Below are 12159 nucleotides of genomic sequence, written 5' to 3' on the forward strand. Positions count from 1 at the left end.
GAATACGGAACCTAAGGGTGAAGTAAATGGAAGAGGTTGTAGCATAAATGAATTTCCCTTTCAAAACCAACAATTTTTTATTCGGCACATTTTTCCATAAGAACTTTCCTTTTCGAGATTTTCAACTGATTCAACTTAAAAAAAATCACCCGTTATATGGGTGCCTGGAGTCCAAAGTTAAGATAGGTTTATACCTATTCAAAACACGTCATCAGTTGTTGGTAGATCATCCATTACGTAGATACGTTTTTCAGAAAATTCCATTACTTTCGAACCAGATTTTCAATGTCATAATACATTTCGTTAACTTCTATCCTTGAGTGATAATGAATATTGTAGGAAGTCAGCAGCGCAATAAGAAAAATTATATAAGAAATTAAAATACTGTATTGAGAAATGAATCACCAATTATTCTTAAAGGGTGGGAATTATTTTGTCTGTGGGTAGGTCGTGTTTTTCAACACTAAACTCTTACTCTTCGTCCCTTAGTATGGTGTATAGATTTTCGACTAAATATTATCATTCATTAATTCAAGTTGTACGATTTTGCAAATTCTGCATTCAAATAATTAATTTTCATCTTTCAAATTTCATCTTAAGCCAACCCTGTTCCTTTCATTCATTTCGCTTAACCTTATTCCTTTAGTTATATTTCATAGTAAAATTTACATTTAATTAAAACATATTTCCATTTGAAAATTCGCGTATTTATTCATTGAGTTCGTAGTCGTATCACTAGTTTTACTTTGGCTTAAATTTTCGTTATTTCACTTATTCAGTTTAGAATCTCTTTGAATTATATGCAGATATACTCTTCCATCAGATTTTCCATTTCGATTGGTATTCTTGTGACGGTAAAGAAACGTTATATGTTTTGTTGTAAATTAAATGATGCGATTTAGTACGTCATTGATCATATGAATATGTGTGTATGGTGATGTTGTAGGTATCATATTGGCAGTAAGTACGTACCATATAGACCTAATATCAAATGGACAGGCCTTTAGAGAGAAATTCTGGCATGCCGCATAAAAGAGAAAGATGGAGCTAGTTGGGTCAACGTCAAAATCATATGATCAAAACATTGAACTCACATTCAGAAAATCGCTAATTTTCTCTCATTCTGAATTGAACACATAAAGTTAAGTTAAGTTTTAAGTTCTACGGCTTCGACTACCAGGGCCATTAGCCGTGTGAATTAAAGCTCAATGTGAGATCACTTTCTTCTTCTGCTGTGTATGGGCAAAAGTAAATATTTCGTTTCGACTTACATAATAAAACATAAACGAGTAGATATAAAATAAATAAATATATAAATAAATCGTGAAATATAAACAATATCTACAACATATACAATAAAGGGATAACTCTGGTAAGATAATTAAGATGAAAGTATATATAAAATGAATAAATATATAAATAAAATTATAAAATATAAACAATATGTACAATATATTCCATATGCAATGAGCTAAAAATGTTCAGTTGAAAGAGAAAAGAGAAATTATGTTACCTAGTCATCACAAATGGAATGGTGAGTATTATAGCCATTCATATACATTTATTTCTTTGCAGAATTCAAGTGTATTTTTCATTTCAGCCTCTTGAGACAGATTATCTTTCAGTGTTAATCTGATGTTGAAGTTTTCTCTTATTATGGAATATTCGGGACATTCACATATAAGGTGAGTTATTGTTAACATTTCACCACAGTGTTCACATTGTGGTTGACTTTCCCTTCTCAGAAGATATCCATGTGCGAGTTTAGTGTGAGCAATGCGAAGACGGTGTATTTTGGTCATCTGCTCTCTGGAAAGATTGATAGCAGTGTAAAAAGATCTGACATCGGGTTGTACTTGTCTGAGTTGGGTAGTTTTTACAGTCCATAATTCCTGCCATTCTTGCATACACCTTACTGAAATGAAATTTTTCAAGTAAGATACTTTCAGAAAACTCACATCTTGTGAATCAGAATTTGTGGCCTCGCGCGCTTTTATGTCAGCTTCCTCATTCCCTTGTACGCCTACGTGACTTGGAACCCAAATGAATTGCATGTCAAAGCCTCTTCTCATTAAATGATATAAAATCGACTTGATGATTTTAATTACTGGATCTTCCGTGAAAGTTTTTCTTAATGCCTGTAACAAACTCAGGCAGTCAGTGACAATAACAACTTCTTGAGATTGTTCCCGGATATAGCAGCACATTAGAGCTTGCAATACTGCATACTGCTCAGCAAAATATACCGAGGATAGCGGGTGAAGTTTCCAGTAGTGTTCTTCATATTCTGTGACCATAGCACATCCAGTTCCTTCAGCTGTTTTTGAACCATCAGTATATATGAACATGGCTGGTCCATATCCATTTTTTATATGGAGAAAAAGTTTTCTAATGGATTCTGGATTGATCAAATTTTTATCCTCTCTGGTGAGATCAAGTCTAATGTTCACTTCAGGGATAATCCACGGAGGTATTTATTCGAAATTCATCTGCATCACTTGGGGAAAGGTTATATTTTTCTGGAACAAATATTCCTTGAAGCGAATTACAGCCGGTCGAGTTGCTGTTGGTCTTCTACTGAAATTTCCTGTATCCTGCTTCAGAAGTTGAGAGTTGGGATTTCTTGGATTCGATTGTAGGCCCAACATGTATTTCACTAATATTCTCTTTCTTCTTACACTCAGAGGTTCCAATCCAGACTCAACATACAGACTATGGCTTGGGCTTGTATGAAATGCTCCCAAGCAGTATCTTAATCCCAAATTATGTACAGGGTCGATCATTTTGAGTCTCGATTTACGTGCTGAAGAGTAAGCCACACTACCGTAATCTATTCGGGATAGAATCAGTGCTCGATATATATTTAGTAGACTACAAGTTTCTGCGCCCCATTTTGTATTCCCTAAAACCTTGAGTAAGTTAAGAGTATTTTTACATACTCGTCTGAGATCTTCAATGTGGTTTTTCCAAGTCAGTTTTGAATCAAAAGTCAACCCCAAAAATTTCACACTATTCAGACATTTTATTCTTTTACCCTTGGCATACAGTATAGGATCAAGATGGGGTTTCCTCAAACGGCAGAAGTGCACACAATATGTCTTCTCCCAAGTGAAATCATATCCTATATTTTCTCCATTATTTATAATAGTATTTATAGCCTCTTGTATTTGGTGGACTATTTTTTCAATTGACCTTCCAGAGAGCAAGATAACCAGATCATCTACGTACAGAGATCTAATTATTTTAGGGTTTACATTCTCAATGATTTTTTCGATAACCATGTTGAACAGTGTGCAGTTGAGGGTAGAGCCTTGTGGTACTCCATTATCCAGACTCCTTGAGCTGGAAAACGAGCCACTTACTCCCACTATGAACCTCCTATCTTCCAAGAATGACCGGACAAACTTCGGAGGTATGCCTTTGAATCCAGAATCGAACATCTTCTGCAATATTTTATATCGCCATGTCATGTCAAAAGCTCCTTTTATGTCGAAGAAGACAGCAACAGTGTGTTCTCGCCATATGAAAGCGTTTTGAATTTCATTTTCGAGCATTACAAGATGATCAAGCGTGGATCTGTTCTTTCTGAAACCGGCTAGGTAAGAGGTGCGACAAGTTGGTGATCCACTCCCAGAATTTTGGTATTAAATTGTTTTGGGTATTTTGTGCCCATTTTGTGCCAATTTTTGCCGTATAAAAAAATTTTTGTGCCCATTCGGTTTTCGAGACATTTCGAGTTTTTCCCGTGAGTCACCAACTTGACGCTGTGACTCATACATGAAAATTTTCAAATTTTTTTATTTGGGTATTTTGTGCCCATTTTGTGCCAATTTTTGCCGTATAAAAAAATTTTGTGCCCATTCGGTTTTCGAGATATTTCGAGTTTTCCCTGTCAGTCACTTACTTGACGGGCGGAAATTTTCCTATTTAGATAAATTGTGCTCATTTTGTGGCGTATGGTATGGATTTTGTTCCCCTACAGTTTTCGAAATATTTGTACTTATTCCAGTGCGATGGATAAATGTAGCACACTCCATCGACGAGCATTGTATTATAAAATTATGCTTCGCATAAATCTGCATTTGCTTAACCTCATATGCAAATGCGTATAAATTTGTGTCTCAAATGAGATATTTTTGACTTGCAGTGCATATTTACTAATTTTCGGTTTTATTTGCATATTTTCAAGATGATATTTGTTTTCAATCCAATAGAAACAAGCCAAATAGAACCGTACGTCGAGAATATATTTGACAAATCCCAACCAACTTTTATGAGCTATTTCATACATATTGACTACTAAACCCCTAAGGAAGGGAGTGTTTGGAGAAAATATTTATCCTGATTGCTAATATTACTAACATCTGGTAAGTATTACAAGAGAATACATAATCGATGTTAACTTGGTCAACTTCAAAAACAAAATAGTCGAACAATTGCAGAGCAGATGGAACGAAACTGCAAGTAAATTAAGAGAATTCAAACGATGTTCAATATTCTTTAAGACAAAATAAAGACGGTAAAATAAGTCTGACAAACACATGTTCTTTCGATTAACTGGTTCAAGGCCTTGTTTGGTTGGTTTGGTTGGTTGTTTGTGTCAACCAAGATGAATTGAACAAGGGCAGATTTTACAAGTGATTTGTAACAGAAAATGTCATAAAACACATGGTCGAAATGTTGGCGGTAATTCTTCAATTTAACATTTCTTGATTTCACGGAATTTTTCACTTTTTTCCATAAAACCAATTATATCTTATTCATTTCAGCATCCTCATCGAATTTGATCGTTTATTTCGAAAGAGCATTAAATTTGCCTTAATATGAAGAGTCATGAGTGGCAAAAGAGTTTCACTGACGAGTGTGGTGAGGTAGTGAATATAAATATTCTAAAGTGAGCGAAATAAGCCGTATCTCTCCAATCGTTTTATGCATGAAAAATTATTAATGAGAATATGTTTTCTTTGCAGAAAAAACTTCTTCATTTAGTAGGCTTTCGAACGGCATTTCAAAGTTTTGTGCTAGCTACTTTTCCTCTGCTGTAATATCATGGCTAGCGCGATGACAATGAAAAAGACAGAAATACTCAAACTTTCCTTTGCCCTATTTCAGAGCTCCTTTCGATTGGATAGTGAAATAATTCTAATGGAAATCATTAATTTCTACCAAACTTAATATTTCATACAATATAAACAGGTATATTAAAAGATAACCAAATTTGATTATAAAATACAAAAAAATATGAACGAAACAGATGAAAACATCAAAATAATTGTTCAAAATGTCCTCTCTTTTGTTCAATACATTTTCCACATCTTTTTTTTGTTGAACCCTCCACTCTTCGAAGTTCACTACGTTTTTGATTCATTCGTTCACACAACGAGTGGATTCTTTCAATAAATCTTCTTGAGTCAGAACGCGAATTTGTACACTTTCTCTTTAAAGTTTTCCACACATAAAAATCTAAAGGGTCAGATCGGGGCTCTTGGGTGGCCATCTCACTGGACCGTATCTTCCGATCCAACTCATTCCAAAATATTGGTTCATTAATTCCGCTACATTCCGACTATTATGGGCCGGGCAGCCATCCATCTGAAACCAAACATTTTGTCTGGTAGGCATTTGGTCTAATATGCCTGGTAGGTTCTCTATGAAAATATTTTTGAATTCTTCAGAATTAAGACGATCTGGAAGAGTTATTGGACTAAAAAGTTCACCCCTCATCAGTCCCAAACATACGTTTAACCTTAATTCATGTTGGAAATGGGTTACAACAGTCGCATGTGGGTTTTCCCTTTTCCATAAATGGCTATTTCGAGTAGCAGGTGGCGGTTGAATTTATTCAATTCAATCATTTCATTCGGTAAAAATAACTAGAAATTAATTCATTTTTTTATGAAACATTGAGTTCAATAGAAATAAGTATTTCCATGTGAATTATTTCAATATCCAATCATAAGCACCTCCGAAATAGAGCAAAGGAAAGTTTGAGTATTTTCGTCTTTTTCATTGTCATCACGTCAGCCATGATATTACAGCAAAAGGAAAGTAGCTAACACAAAACTGGATATGTCATTCGAAAGCATGCAAAATGGAGAAATTTTTACTGCAAAGAAAACATATTCTCAATTTAAGGATATCGGGTGTGGTCGTCAAACTCTATAAGATGTATCTCATTTATTGTACCATCCTAGCTTCCGGTCATCATTGTGTGACCATCTTCAGGGAGCTGAAATATACATTCAGTGAGACAAAAACAACAAACATGACTTAAAACACTCACATCAATTCGAGATGTTGAGGAGTTAATAGTTAAAAATGCTTCAATGGTCTGATTATGTAACGTTGTCGAGCGAGATTTCTTCAGGTTTTCAAATGATATTCACATATGACTGATAAGGCAGTTTTATATTTATTGTTTCTATCTTATTTATGTTTCTACATTGAATGAATCGTATTAAACATATTTGCAGGTACCATATCGATGCGTTGTTGCCAGATTTGATATTATTCTTAATAACTAACTATTTACAATGTTGACTATGTTACATCTTTCCCCTTAAGCTGAAGTCATATCTTAATTATTTATTTTTTATCAATTTTTTAAAATTTTTTTTTTTAATTTTTTTTCATACAATATAATTATCTCATTCTATTCAACCCAATCTATAACTAACATTATACCTAACTATCTAATTCTAGTCTACCTAAGCTTACTTAGTTCATCTATTATGTGAGTACATATTACTAAAGAAATACTACTCTTTATAGTTGATTTTTTTTCTCTCTCTCAAGTTATAATCATGCTTATTCTTACACATATTCAGACTGAATCTAGCTCTATTTTTCAGGATTTCAGGATCTGTGATTATCCATGTACCTTCATTTGTTTTATCATTATGAAATTTGAAATAACTATTATTAAGCAAAATGATATGTTGTCTGGTTCTTCTGAAAATTCTATTCTCAATATCTATGACATGATAAGATCGTGGTTCCTCACATAAATTCACAAATCTTTCCTTCTTTCCAAACATTTTTATATTTAAACAACACCCTATCACCGGTTTTTCCTTCTGTCAAGTTTTTTACATGTCTATTATAATAATTTTTCTGTTTCAACCTTCTATTTTCAAATTCCTCACGAATAAATTTCTCATTTATCGCTATAGGCTGAAGCAAGTGATCCATGACAGGTATGTCATCTTTCAGACGACGACTAAGTAATAATTGAGCAGAAAACTCGACCCCAACAGAATCGACGACTCTAATTAAATTGCATTTCATACTAGTTTCTAACCCTAAAATTGGTTTACCCTGCTCTTCTACAATTAAAAATTTCAAATTGTATACCTTATTCCTTATGTTACAGTTAATATGTATGGATCCTCTTACATCCAACTTGCTTCCACCGTAAGCAACCAAATTCACTTTCTGATTTTTGTTTATTTGTAGCCCTGAACCACTTTTCTTGCTCTTTATCAGACTTTGAAAAACATTGGCAGGCAGAATATTACATTGAGCTCCAGTGTCGACCTTAAAACACACAATTTTATCATTAATCTTAACATTTTCAGTTATTTCATTTATAATGTTTAATTCAGAAATATTTTCAACTATGTCATTTTCTGTCTCTACCATATTTACAGTTTCAAGCGAAAAATTATCACTAGAATCGGAATCTATGAATTCTTCATTTATTTCATTAACCTCTCTTTTTTTGGATTTAAGGAACTTCTTTTTTATACAACAAATTTCGAAGTGATTCATTTTCTTGCAAAACCTACATATTTTACCATATGCTGGACATTTATTTTTTTCATGATTCAAATTGCATCTTTTACAAATGAAATGGACCTGATTCTTTTTATTGAAATTTGAGTTACTTATCTTATTCCGCTCAAAGTTTCCTCGATTTTTCCGTTAATATTCCTGGATTGCATCCATTGCCGTTTCCATTCCTTTATTGCCCATTTCCGTTGTCTGCTTGCGACTTGTCTCGAAAATTTGGCAAATTTCTTCTGCTTTTGCCATGGTCAAATCTTCAATTTGTAGTAATTTTTCCCGAAGGTGGTTGTCACAAATCCCCATTATCAGCTTGTCTCTCACCATTTCCATGTCCTTTACATATTCGCACGTTGCTACCTTGGTTTTCAATTCTAATATATATTGCGTCAACGATTGTCCCTCTTTTTGATTGCAGCTTAAGAATTTGTATTGTAGTAAAGCGGATATTTGAAAATTATCGAAATTATGAGAAATTATTATGCAGAGAGAATATACGTTAAATTCAAAAGAGTGATCGCGACTTGTTTAGACTGATCTTATCTTAGCATAAGAATGTTTTATTTTCCAATCAATGCTTTTCTTAGTAACCGTCTCACGGCGTTGGTGAAATCGATAAATTTTTTACGGATAAGAAAAATAATAATAATCTTGACTTATCTGAGTTCGATACATGCGAAAAAACCGTCAGGGTCTTTCTCAGATGACGCAGCAAAAAGGTCTTAGGCGGAGTTGAAGTATATTTCTTGCTGAGATCGACGGAAAAATTTAGTTTGAAGTAGAGGTAAGGACTCTTATTGAAAAAAGATGAAAAATGTTCTAACCAATGATCTAATTGACATGGTATCATGAGGAGTAGTTAGGGCGGTCTTAGAGAAGTATGATGTTAGGATTTTTTTGTGGAGGTCAAAAGAGTTAGTCAGTATCGCTTAGGGTCTCTTAGTAAGAACGGTTAAATTAGGTCAGAAGTAGAAAATTAGGAATTTTTTTGGGATAAAGTTAGAATTTGTTTTTTTAGAATCTCTTTGGAATAAATTAGGTCAGATCGGAGTTCGCGGATCGGGAGTGAAGTGTTATATAAGGAATTACACGTTTCGAGTGAACAGTTTGAAAAAATTAAAGCTAGGTTTAGGCAGGGCCTAAAATACTTACCTAGCATCGTGGGATAAGGGCAAGTCTTTTGGCTATTTACTTTTGGTTTATTTGTTGATGTTTGAATGTTTTTTTTTTCAATGAAAATAGTTTATTTAAGTAGTCCCGATTCTCCCAAATTCAAAGTTGGTATATTGTTTTGTTTGTTTGAATAACAGATTATTTGAGACATTTTTTGTTTTATAAAATTTTGGCCGTTGAGTCAACATTTCAAGGGATATTGTAACTTTGGTTATTTTTATTTTTCTTTATTATATTTAATTTGAAATTTAAATCGATTTTCATTGACCCAATAAACTAATCCAGTCCCTAGAGAAGAAAATTCAACTAATAAGACCTGTCCATTGAAGCGACAGGCCGGACTTACGTATAAAATCTTTTGTGAATTTACATAATTATTTATTCTCCGAGATCTCTGGAAAGCCGCTCTTCCAGGGGTTAAAAGAACATCTCAACCGGAGATAAGTGAACGATTGGTCAACATTCTCTGACCAACCCGTTCATGACAAATTGGTGACAGCTTAAGGGATATTAGTTGATTTTTGTTTCTCTGGGATAATATGACGAATTGGTGATAGCTTAGGAGATAATACATACTTAATTTTTTTTTTCTGTCTGGGATCGAATATTTTTCTAAAAGTTAATTTTTTTTGGTAGTTGAAATTTTGTGGATTGATAACATTGAAGTATTAGAGTAAAGTTTGAGAAAGAAACTGTTGAATTGGGAGACTTTTGGATGAATAGACCTTGTATTCTTTGTGTATGATCGATATTTTGGAATTTGAATTATTTTGAGTGTATTGTTGTTTTTATCAGGGGTGAAAACATTTAATTTTGTTGAGGTGGAGGAGTGTGTCGGATTCTGATTTTTTTATATTTAGGTATGTTATTTAGGAAGTTGGAGAAAATCAGCTGTTGGGCCTGAATTATACTTAGTTAATTTTTCGTTGAACGTAAATTTTCTAAATCTAGAAGTAGAAGTGAAAAAATAATTTTCATAATTAATTAGAGGTATTTGTTTTGAGATATTTTTAATTGAAGTGATTTTTCTCACAAAATTATTTTTAAGTAAGTTTTGATCCATTTTCTAATTTTCAAAATTTGAAAAAGAGTTTCAAGTAGACAGATTTGTGCTAGTTTTGGAATTTACTAGTTTTCGGTGTTAGAAAGAAATTTAGGGATTTTCAGGAAAAGGTCAGACAGTTGATCAACGTGGGATACCAAATATATAAGGCTGAAGGTAAAATATTGTATTGGTTGTATCATTTTTATTATTTTTTTTTTGATATTCAAATTTAATTGAAAATGTCGATTACACCTCCTCTACCTGGTACTGTTAATAGCGCTACTTCAGTTAATGCGCCAGGCGGAAATCCACCTATGAATCCGGCAATAGTAAATATGCAACGTTATTCGCTAGGAATGATGTCGACTACCTTGGAAAATTTTTCAGGAAAAGAAGTTTTAAGATATTTTGATAAATTGGAACTAAGGGCAAAATTAGAAGGATGGAGTGAGGATGAAACTCTCACTCTATTGAAACTGAAGTTGGTAGGCGAAGCATACAGTTATTTCAAATCGGATGTTACTTTGAATTTATTGACTTATGCAGAATTAAAATTGAGACTAACTGAAAAATTTACGTCACAAAAATTACCGGGGGAATGTCAGTGGAATTTGAGTAGATGTATACAAAGACAAGATGAGGATGTATCTTCATTTTGTACCAGATTAAAAACTATTGGCGCAGAATTATTAACTGAAGATTTGATCGGAGCGACGAAAGAGGAAGAATTGGGTATAAGAAAGATAAATAGGAATTTGATTTTAAATCAATTTAAAATGAGACTTCGAAAAGATATTATGAAAGAGGTTGGTATGTTTTTATTACTAGAAAAAAATTTGGATTTAGAGAAAGCGGAAGAATTGGTAAAATTACATGAAATGAAAAATAGAATTATTCAGGGATACAGGTCATTTAATTCAAAAATATCGGTAATTGAATGTGAAATAACTTGCCAATTATGCGAGAAGAAAGGACATATTGCGAAAAATTGTAGGAATACTGGATTAAGTGCGAGAAAAAGAGGACAAAAAGTCGAGAATATTTGTTTTTCGTGTGGTCAATTAGGTCATTTCGCAAGAGAATGTAGGAATAATGCGAGAGCGATACATAAAACTCAAGGAGTGCGAAATATCGATAATCAGCCGGGGCGCTGGGTAAAGGAATGTGCTAGGAACGATCGTGAGATAGAACCAGGCGGACGAAAGGATTTTGACATTGGGACGATACATATCAATAGAGATTTTTCACGAAAAATAAATTTGCCATTTGAAAAGACGAAAAAGACTATAGAGATGAGAAAGAAAGTTGAATCGTGTAATCAGGGAACAAGTAATATGGGATCATGGGGAAAATTTGAAGAGAATCGTGTGAATCGAGTTAGGTCGGAGAAACTAAGCGAGAAAGAGAAATTGCCGGTAAATACGTATAATAAGGATGTTGATACTCAGAACGGATTGCGTTCTCCAAAAATGCGGCTACCTAGAAGGGAATTTAGGGAACGTACGGTCCTGGTTATTCCGGAAGTAAATTCGGCAGGAATGCATGACGTACCACATTTGATAAAATTAAGTATCAACGGAAAGATAGGTGTTTGTTTAATAGATACAGGAGCAGCGGTGTCTCTCGTAAAAAGAGGATTGATTTCAAGAGACGAGGTCAATGAATACGGTGTTGACTGTGATTTAACAAGCGTATCAGGTCATAATGTACGTACCTGGGGTACGGCGAATATTGCGGTGAGTCCAATAGGAGAAGGATTGAAGATAGATTGTACGGTCATATTAGTGGATGATGAAACATTAGGAAACGTTGATATAATACTAGGTAGGGATTTTCTTAAGGAAAATCAAGCGCATATTAAGTATGAACACGAACCATCGGTAATTATGTGGGGAAGAGAGTTTAAATTTCTGAATAAAGATTTAAATGAAGGTATATATACAGGGGATAGATATACAGAGGAGAAGAAAGAGGAAATACAAGTTAATCACTTCAGGGTTAGGCAGGTTAGTTTGGAAAAACAAGGTGAAAGAGAGAAATTGCAGGTAAAGACGGAGGTCGGTACTCAAACGGAAAATTACGAGGAGAAAAGAAATTTGGCGATGAGAGATATAGGCATTCAATTGGAAAATATAGCGGAATTTAAAACAAAGGGT

The sequence above is a fragment of the Harmonia axyridis genome, chromosome 5 (assembly GCF_914767665.1).
Source record: "Harmonia axyridis chromosome 5, icHarAxyr1.1, whole genome shotgun sequence".
In the NCBI taxonomy this organism is placed as follows: Eukaryota; Metazoa; Arthropoda; class Insecta; order Coleoptera; family Coccinellidae; genus Harmonia; species Harmonia axyridis.